This window comes from Rana temporaria, chromosome 4 (assembly GCF_905171775.1).
Source record: "Rana temporaria chromosome 4, aRanTem1.1, whole genome shotgun sequence".
NCBI classification, from domain to species: domain Eukaryota; kingdom Metazoa; phylum Chordata; class Amphibia; order Anura; family Ranidae; genus Rana; species Rana temporaria.
Window position 1 is genome coordinate 413,849,406 of NC_053492.1, and position 9,612 is coordinate 413,859,017.

General features: G+C 48.5%; 2 protein-coding genes across 4 annotated transcripts in view; one reads left to right on the plus strand and one right to left on the minus strand.

Moving 5' to 3' along the window:
• MACROD2 (mono-ADP ribosylhydrolase 2) overlaps positions 1-9,612 on the minus strand; it is a 3,190,351-nt gene that overhangs the window by 2,534,570 nt on the left and 646,169 nt on the right. The gene's annotated exons all lie outside the window — the stretch shown is intronic.
• The window catches only part of FLRT3 (fibronectin leucine rich transmembrane protein 3), an 18,216-nt gene continuing 15,338 nt past the window's right edge, over positions 6,735-9,612 (plus strand). Inside the window, exon 1 of the mRNA XM_040351276.1 lies at positions 6,735-6,967. The gene's annotated coding sequence lies outside the window, so the exon portion shown is untranslated. The remainder of the gene's footprint in view (positions 6,968-9,612) is intronic.

The following is a 9,612-nucleotide window of genomic DNA, read 5'->3' on the forward strand; positions in this document are numbered from 1 at the left end:
TGTGCAACCCCCGTGTTTAATTTAAAGGTCAATTAATTGTGGACTTCAGGGCGTTCTCTATATGCACAAGAGGACACACTGCTTTGCACTCATATAGGAATATAGCTGCAAAGTGGTACGAGGAAACCAGCAAGCGTCTGGTGATGTGTTTGCAGAGCTAAACTGAAAAACTAGCCATATGTATGGAACACTGAATGCCCACACAGGGTTATCCAGACCTCAAAGGGTTATGCTGGGCAGTGGGCAACTGGGCACACACAGGAAAAAAAAAATCATTCACCCCAGAAGGTCCCCTTGACAGAAGCCAGTCACAGTGTCAATATGTGTCTTTTGGCAAAAATGCCATTTTAGTCATCTGAATTGGTTTAGTTGCATTTTCGTCTCTTAACTGCTTGCCGACCAGCCGCTGCAGTTTTACGGCGGCAGGTCGGCTCTGCTGGGCAAGAGCACGTAGCTATACGTCACCTCGCCCAGCAGCCAATAGGGGCGCGCGCGCCACCGGAGGCACGCGCGTGCCCCCCGCTAGTCCCTGAGTCCCGGACACCCGCGATCGCTCGTTATGCCTCACTGTGTCCATGCCTCACTGTGTCCATGTCTCACTGTGCCCATGTCTCACTGTGCCCATGTCTCACTGTGCCCATGCCTCACTGTGTTCATGTCTCACTGTGCCCATGTCTCACTGTGCCCATGTCTCACTGTGCCCATGCCTCACTGTGTTCATGTCTCACTGTGCCCATGCCTCACTGTGTCCATGCCTCACTGTGCCAATGTCTCACTGTGCCCATGTCTCACTGTGCCCATGCCTCACTGTGTTCATGTCTCACTGTGCCCATGCCTCACAGTGTCCATGCCTCACTGTGCCCATGTCTCACTGTGCCCATGTCTCACTGTGCCCATGTCTCACTGTGCCCATGCCTCACTGTGTCCATGCCTCACTGTGCCCATGTCTCACTGTGCCCATGCCTCACTGTGTCCATGACTAGACTTACGTTTAACATGGGAGTATATAGAAGGGGTGCCCGGATTTGAAAAATCGGTGCTCCCCGGCCTTAGGTCCTCCAGACAGCAAACTTTGTACTAGAGAGGAGAACTGAGGCTACATGTGTGCCAAATTTCGGGTCCAGTGGACCTACTGCTGGCCGATACCGGGTCCCCAAATTTACCAGAGAAATTATCATTTAACATGGGAGTCTATGGAAGGGGTGCCAGCTTTGAAAAATCGGTGCTCCCTGGCCGTAGGTCCCCCGGACAACAAACTTTGCACACTTGTAGAGGAAGAGTGGGGCTATATGTGTGAGAAGGCCGGTACCGGGTCCCCAAAGTCCGGGAGATTAGGCGCAAAAAGGTGACTCGAGTATAAGCCGAGGGGGGCAGTTTCAGCACAAAAAAATGTGCAGAAAAACTCGGCTTATACTCGAGTATATATGGTATATTATTGTTAATGGAATTTTGTTGATAATTATAAAATTCAATAAAATATTTGAAACAGAAAACTGATCATTGAAGGGTATTATCCTTCCGGATGGCCATCATGAATGGGTACCTTAACCCATAAGTAATGGTGATTTTTATTTTGTTATGGAAAAGATATTAGTCTTTATCGCAATCCAGCTGCAATCACCAGCTGTAGTCAGCAGACATGACTGTGCCTGCCTATTGTGAATGCCCCCCATAGTCAGCACCCGTCTCCTGCTCTGTAAAGAGACCGCTAAGTGCGGATTCAAAACTAAAATAAGAATAAAGTTTTTTTTGTTTTGTTTTTTTTCCAGTTATAAAGGTTGCCTCCCATTGTCTTTATGTATTAATGCTAATTATTTAGCCTTCCTGTGATTTGAGCGTTTTGTGCTCCGCTCCCACTTGGATTTTGACAGCTGCGGAATCCATTGAAAAACAGTGAAAATAAAAATAAAAATATAAATTGTGAACGATTGCAGACAAAGCCTTGCATTTATTATCTCAGGATATTCAGCGTGGCATTCATTAGAAGCGCTAAGCAACAATAGCGTGGAAATTATTCCTAGGATCCTGGCCAAAGATTGTACTTTTTGACATGTTACATTATCTTTGTGATTAATCACATAAAGAAAGGAAGATAGATTCCCATTCTGCAGGCTGCCTGTGGAAACTCAAAACGACGGCGAGAATTTTCGGCGAGGGTTAACCATTTCCAGGGACAAACTTTCACAAAGTTTACGCTTCTTTCAGGCTTCATTGTTGATCAGCTGCACCAGAATATCCATAATATTCTGTAATTAAGACCTAATCACTGTCTATTAATACACTGAGGGTTTTTTTTTTTTTTTAACAACATCCATTAAAAATTGACATAAAAAATGAATTCTGTTTTCCAAAGATGCTGCCAACTTGATATGAAGCAGCAGCTTTATTTAAAGTAGAGTTCCACCCACAAATATAACATTACATCAGTAGTTTTAAAAAAAATGTCATTAGTCCTTTACGAAATTTTTTTTTTTTTTTTTAGATGCCTTCAAAGTGTTGTTGCTAGGCAGAATAGTTAATCTTCCCACTTCCTGCACCTAGGTGCTTAATGCTCCCTAACCTACACCGCACAGACTCCTGGGAATGTAGTGGGTGTAACTTTCCAGGAGTCTGTGCACTCCCCAGTCTCAAAGAATCATGTGACTTGGACAGCACAGGTGCTGAAACCTGATCTGACACTGCTTGTGCAGCACTGAGCATATGCGAGATCTGCAAGGCTGAAATCCAGGAAGTCATACAGCCTGGCTTCATGATGCCCACACTTAAGATGGCCCCAGTCAATTTCTATTTTATAAAGTGTCTAAATGCTGTAACAACCTAACAAAACGGACCTTAGTTTACAGACTAACTTTACTAGAATATATTAAGCTTGTGTATTACAGGGGTATTTATATTTAAAAAGTGAAATTGTGGCCGGAACTCCGCTTTAAGCCGAACTCCAGGAAAAATCTTCCCATGTAGGGGGGCTGCATTGGCATAGCAAGGGTTCTACATACCCGACCCTCCGGGCTTCTAGACTGGTTTCTGTGGCCTTGTGTCCTCTACATGCCAATGATCTAAGGCCCCTTTCACACTGGGGCGGGAGGTTCGGTGGCGGTATAGCGCTGCTATTTTTAGCGACGCTATACCGTCGGAATTGCGGCCTATTTGGCCGATAGCGATGCGGTTTTAATCCCCGCTTGCGGCTGAAAAAGGGTTAATATCGCCGGCAATGCGCCTCTGCAGGTATAGCCGCGGAGTGTTCCCATTGTTTTCAATGGGAAGGAGCGGTGGAGGAGCGCTAAACACATCGCTCCTCTCACTGCTCCAAAGATGCTGCTGGCAGGACTTTTGGAGCGGTCCCGCCAGCACATCAACCTCAGTGTGAAAGCCCTCGGGCTTTCACACTGAGGCTCCATTCAAACCTAGGCGTTTTGTCGCCTGTAGCCCGACGCTACAATACGCCGGAGGGTCGAAAATTGCATTGTTCTCTATGGAGACTGTTCACATCTCCTAACGCAGAACGCCGTACGTCGATAGAACGCCAAATTTCAAAAAAGTCCCGGACCCTTTTTCGACGCGCATATCGTTCCAATTAGCTGACAATACAATGTAAAAAAAACGCGTTTTGTCGCCGCAAATCGCGGGACAAAACGCCTATTTTTTGTCGCCGCACATCGCGGTACTTACGCCGCAAAACGCATACGCGAAGGTGTGAATGCAGTGTTAGGGCCAGATTCTCAAACGAGATACGACGGCGTATCTCTGAGTTGCGCGGTCGTAGATTTACTCATAGATTTCCCGTAGATCCGACTGGCGTAACTGTGTTACACCGTCGTATCGTAAATGCATATTTACGCTGGCCGCTAGGTGGCGCTTCCGTCGAATTCCGCGTCGAGTATGCAAATTAGCTAGATACGCGAATTCACGAACCTACGCCCGGCAGACGTAGTACATTTACGCGGTTTACGTTAGGCTTTTTCCGGCGTATAGTTACCCCTGCTATATGGGCGGCGTACCAATGTTAAGTATGGCCGTCGTTCCCGCGACGAAATTTGTAAATTTTACGTCGTTTGCGTAACTCGTCCGTGAATGGGGCTGGACGTAATTTAGGTTCATGTCAAAACCAATACGTCCTTGCTTTGAGAATACAGCACTTGCCCGTCTAAGTTGCGGAGGGGTAACGTAAATCAGATACGTTACGCCCGCGCAAAGATACGCGATCGTACGTGAATCTGGTCCTGAGACTGCAGGGCAGGAGTTTCTCAGGCGGTATTTAGGTGCTATTTTTACCGCTAAAAAACTCCTCAGTGTGAAAGGGGTCTAAAGCAGAGGCATAATTAAACCCATTAGGCATGTGCAGGGGGTGTGCTGGGTGTGCCTAATCACCCCATGTGACGAATGTTCCCCCTTTCTGCAGCACTGCAAGTTTCTCTCACATCTCTCGCTGGCTGCTGCTGTGGGCACACAGGGGGCTGTATCAGGATGGAAAGCAGCCTCTTCTTTATCTGAATGAACGCAGTGAGTGATTGGTACCGATCATGTGTGTTTGAGCTTTGGAGTGCATACCCGAATGCCAAGGGCTGTGCACACCTATGATTAACCGCTTCCCGCCCGGCTTATAGTCATATGACGGCTACAGGAACCTTTCCTCCCTCATATTACGTCCTGGGATTCCCGCAGTGTGGAGTGCGCGCCGCCGGCGGTCACCGCATCACTGGGGACCCGATGTGCGTGCCCGGCAGCTGCGATGTCCGCTGGGCACCCGCGATTGCTCATTACACAGCCAGTCATGTTGGAACAGAAAGGGGCCATCCCCAAAATGTTCCCACAAAGTTGGGAGCATGAAATTGTCCAAAATGTCTTGGAATGCTGACGCCTTAAGAGTTTCCTTCACTGGAACTAAGGGGCCAAGTCCAACCCCGGGAAAACAACCCCAACACCATAATTCTCCCTTCACCAAATGATTTGGACCAGTGCACAAAGCAAGGTCCATAAAGACATGGGTGAGTGAGTTTGGGGTGGAGGAAGTTGACTGACCTGCACAGAGTCCTGACCCCAACCCAATAGAACACCTTTGGGATGAATTAGAGCGGAGACTACGAGCCAGGCCTTCTCGTCCAACATCAGTACCTGACATCACAAATGCGCTTCTGGAAGAATGGTCAAACATTCCCATAAACACACTCCTAAACCTTGTGGACAGCCTTCCCAGAAGAGTTGAAGCCGCTATAGCTGTAAAGGGTGGGCCAACTCAATATTGAACCCTACGGACTAACACTGGGATGCCATTAAAGTTCATGTGTAGTTCAAGGTATGTGTCCCAAAACCTTTGGTAATATAGTGTATTTGTAAAGTTTTACAGGGATCAGCATGAAATGATTTAGCAGGACTTCATTTTCTGAATAAAGTTTCACTTTAACATCTCCTTAGGAGGCCAATGAAACTCTTAGGGCTCATTCACACCAGACCACCAGGTAAAACGGGTGCGGGCCGCTGTCGGTTGTGTACAATACAAGGCAGTGGTTACATTTTTTTAATAACTTTATTGAAATGTCACAAAATGACAATTCATTCACTCCTAGACACCGCAGAAGAGCGGAGGTCACATGAGGTCAGCTGCGCATTGCAAAAAAAGTGCTGCATGTCTCCATTTTTACGCAACGCATTGTAACCCCTTAGGCTGCATTCACACCTTTGCTTAGGCGATATGCCTCGTATTGCGGCGACATGAAATAGGCGTTTTGTCCCGCGATTTGCGGCGGCAAAACGCGTCGTTTTTGAGCCTTGTTTTTTGCTGGAGGGGTGATTTTAGCATTGTCGGCTATGCCCGAACGCCGAAGCCGCCCGAAAAAAGGGTCCGGGACTTGTTTTGCGCTTCAGGCGTTTCGGCGTTCGGCGTGGAGATGTGAACCATCTCCATAGCCGACAATGTAAAATCCCCCCTCCAGCGTATTGCAGGCTGCTGCGGCGTCGCGCTTCAGGCGTATATACGCCTAGGTGTGAATGGGCTCTTAGACCCCAATCACACCGTTGCAGATTTACCCGCGTTTCCTAAGACGCAATATTCTTCAATCACGCTGTTCAGATCGATACGTACGGTTTGGAAATCAGGGTGGAATATTGAAGTGTGTATAGACACAATGCACGTTGAAAAGCGCACTAATATACAAAGAGATGGCGGAGAAATGCGAACCAGGCCTGAGCACCAAATATGAGCGATCTGTGATGCGGTAACGAGCACACTTGTGCTTTGCAGCGCTATTCAGTTTGAACGCCACCCCGACGCACACGGCAACGTACCGCCATTCATTAGATTGCATGTATGTGTTTTTTTTTTTGTGTGTTCACAGCTTTTTCAAAACCAGACGCCCTAACATAACTCACGGCGGCGCGACACGGCGCAAGAACATTAACGCAATAAGATTGGCAGAGTGGGAACTGGCTCCAATATTTCTTGGACGTTTTATTGTTCAAAGCCACAGAGAAAGTAAGAATTTGTTGTAAGAAGAACTTTCCCAACAGATGTACGATCCTGCCGCTCCGGCACTGAAAGAGTTACCGGCGGCGGAGATTTCCGAGCGATGCCCGGAGACAGCGGAGCGCACAGTCAGCGCTGTACATAGCACCAGGCGCCCTCTAGTGTCCGTTCCCTGTCATTGCCGCCTCGCACAGCGCCTTACCTCACTGGGGATGGGCTAGCGGTCGGGCCCGCCCCCTGCCATGACATCACACACACACACTCTCTCTTCCAGTGTGAGATGCTGCTGGAAGTTCAGACTTAGAGCTGGAAGGATCGGAGTGTTATGTGTGCGGAGCTCCGGGACTGCACTGTATACAGGGGGGTGACCGGGATCACTGCACAGCACTACTGCTAGGAGCCTGCAGGCAGCCTCACCCCCACCCAGGGATCCCTCATTTCACAGACTGGAATATATTACACGAGATCTCTCATTACTGGATTTGTTCTTCTGCACCCAGCTTCCAGGTAAGCCCCGATCTATCTACTGCAATCACTAACCCTAATCGCTGCATCTCCTTCTCTGCTCATGGGGGCAGATGGCATGGAATGCCAGGAACACATCAGTCCTTCCAGGGACAAAATCACACCTTCCAGGGACAAAATCACACCTTCCAGGGACACATCAGCGCTCACTGAGGAAGATCAGACCTTGCAAAAGGGAACCGGTCCTTCCAATGGGGGATCAGTGCTTCCAGAGGGAGATCAGTCCTTCCAGAGGGAGATCAGTCCTTCCAGAGGGGGATCAGTCCTTCCAGAGGGAGATCAGTCCTTCCAGAGGGAGATCAGTCCTTCCAGAGGGAGATCAGTCCTTCCAGAGGGGGATCAGTCCTTCCAGAGGGGGATCAGTCCTTCCAGAGGGGGATTAGTCTTTCCAGAGGGAGATCCCTTACAGAGGGGGATCAGTCTTTCCAGAGGGAGATCGGTCCTTCCAATGGGGGATCAGTCTTTCCAGAGGGGGATCACAATGAGGGATCAGACCTTCCAATGAGGGATCAGACCTTCCAATGGGGGATCAGACCTTCCAGAGCCAGCACTTTCTTAACAAGTTCTGCAGAGAGATGACTGACAGCCTGGGCAGGGGGATTGATGGAGCAGGGATGGGATTGGAGGGGCAATGAGGGATTAGTGGGAGCCTGATCAAGGGATGATTGACAGAGCAGGGATGAGACTGGAGGAGAAAAGGGGGATCACTGGTATGACAGAGCCTGGCCATAGGTGATTGACAAAGCAGGGATGAGACTTAAAGAGAAATCAGGGATAACTGGGAACACTGGGATCACTGACAGTCTGACCAAGAGTGATTGACAGAGCTGGATGGGATTGGAGGAGAAATGGGAATCACTGTGTTAACTGGGAAAAATGGTATGTCTGGGATCACTGCAATAACTGGTAGCACTGGGATCAGTTGTAGAGCTAGGATCACTGTAATAACTGAGATCACTGGTAGATCTGGGATCTTTGTTGTAACCAGGATCAGTAGGATTTCCAAGATTACTGGTAGAACTGGGATCACTAGTAAAGCTAAGATCCCTGTTGAGACCAGGATCACTGGGATTTTTGGAAACACTGGGATAACTGTAATAACTGGAATCAGTAGTGGAGCTGTGATGACTGTAATAACTGGGATCAGTGGTGGAGCTGGGATCACTGTAATAACTGGGAACACTGGGATCAGTGGTGGAGCTGGGATCACTGTAATAACTGGGAACACTGGGGTCAGTGGTGGAGCTGGGGTGACTGTAATAACTGGGAACACTGGGATCAGTGGTGGAGCTGAGATCACTGTAATATCTGGAAACACTGGGATCAGTGGTGGAGCTGGGATCACTGTAATAACTGGGAACACTGGGATCAGTGGTGGAGCTGGGATCACTGTAATAACTGGGAACACTGGGATCAGTGGTGGATTTGGGGTGACTGTAATAACTGGGATCAGTGATGGAGCTGGGGTGACTGTAATAACTGGGATCAGTGATGGAGCTGGGGTGACTGTAATAACTGGGATCAGTGATGGAGCTGGGGTGACTGTAATAACTGGGAACACTGGGATCAGTGGTGGAACTGGGGTGACTGTAATAACTGGGAACACTGGGATCAGTGGTGGAGCTGGGGTGACTGTAATAACTGGGAACACTGGGATCAGTGGTGGAGCTGGGATCACTGTAATATCTGGGAACACTGGGATCAGTAGTGGAGCTGGGGTGACTGTAATATCTGGGAACACTGGGATCAGTGGTGGTGCTGGGATCACTGTCTGTAATATCTGGGAACACTGGGATCAGTGGTGGTGCTGGGATCACTGTCTGTAATATCTGGGAACACTGGGATCAGTGGTGGTGCTGGGATCACTGTCTGTAATATCTGGGAACACTGGGATCAGTGGTGGTGCTGGGATCACTGTAATATCTGGGAACACTGGGATCAGTGGTGGAGCTGGGATCACTGTAATAACTTGGATCACTGATGTAACCAGGATTACTGGGATTTCTGGAAACACAGGAGTGACTGTAATAACTGGGATCAGTGGTGGAGCTGGGGTGACTGTAATAACTGGGAACACTGGGATCAGTGGTGGAGCTGGGGTGACTGTAATAACTGGGAACACTGGGATCAGTGGTGGAGCTGGGGTGACTGTAATAACTGGGAACACTGGGATCAGTGGTGGAGCTGGGGTGACTGTAATAACTGGGAACACTGAGATCAGTGGTGGAGCTGGGATCACTGTAATAACTTGGATCACTGATGTAACCAGGATTACTGGGATTTCTGGAAACACAGGAGTGACTGTGATAACTGGTATAAGTCTGATGCCTGTGATCCCAGGTCTAGTGCAGCACCCAGTGACCCAGCAGAAGTTCCCTGTCCATCAGAGGTAGGTTCCCTGGGCCCTACCTCTCTGGATGTGTGGTATGTCCTCACAATGGTCCGTTCTCCAGCCAGGAAAGGAAATCAATAATCCCCTCTGAACAGCAGTGTATGTACATGAAAAGCATAGATCTTGCAGAAAACCCATGTTCCTGACTTGTGCAAAAAAAACATAAAGAATCCAAGCAGACTTCACAAAACACAAATGAACAGCTACACCTACATCTCAAATCCTGAATTGCTCC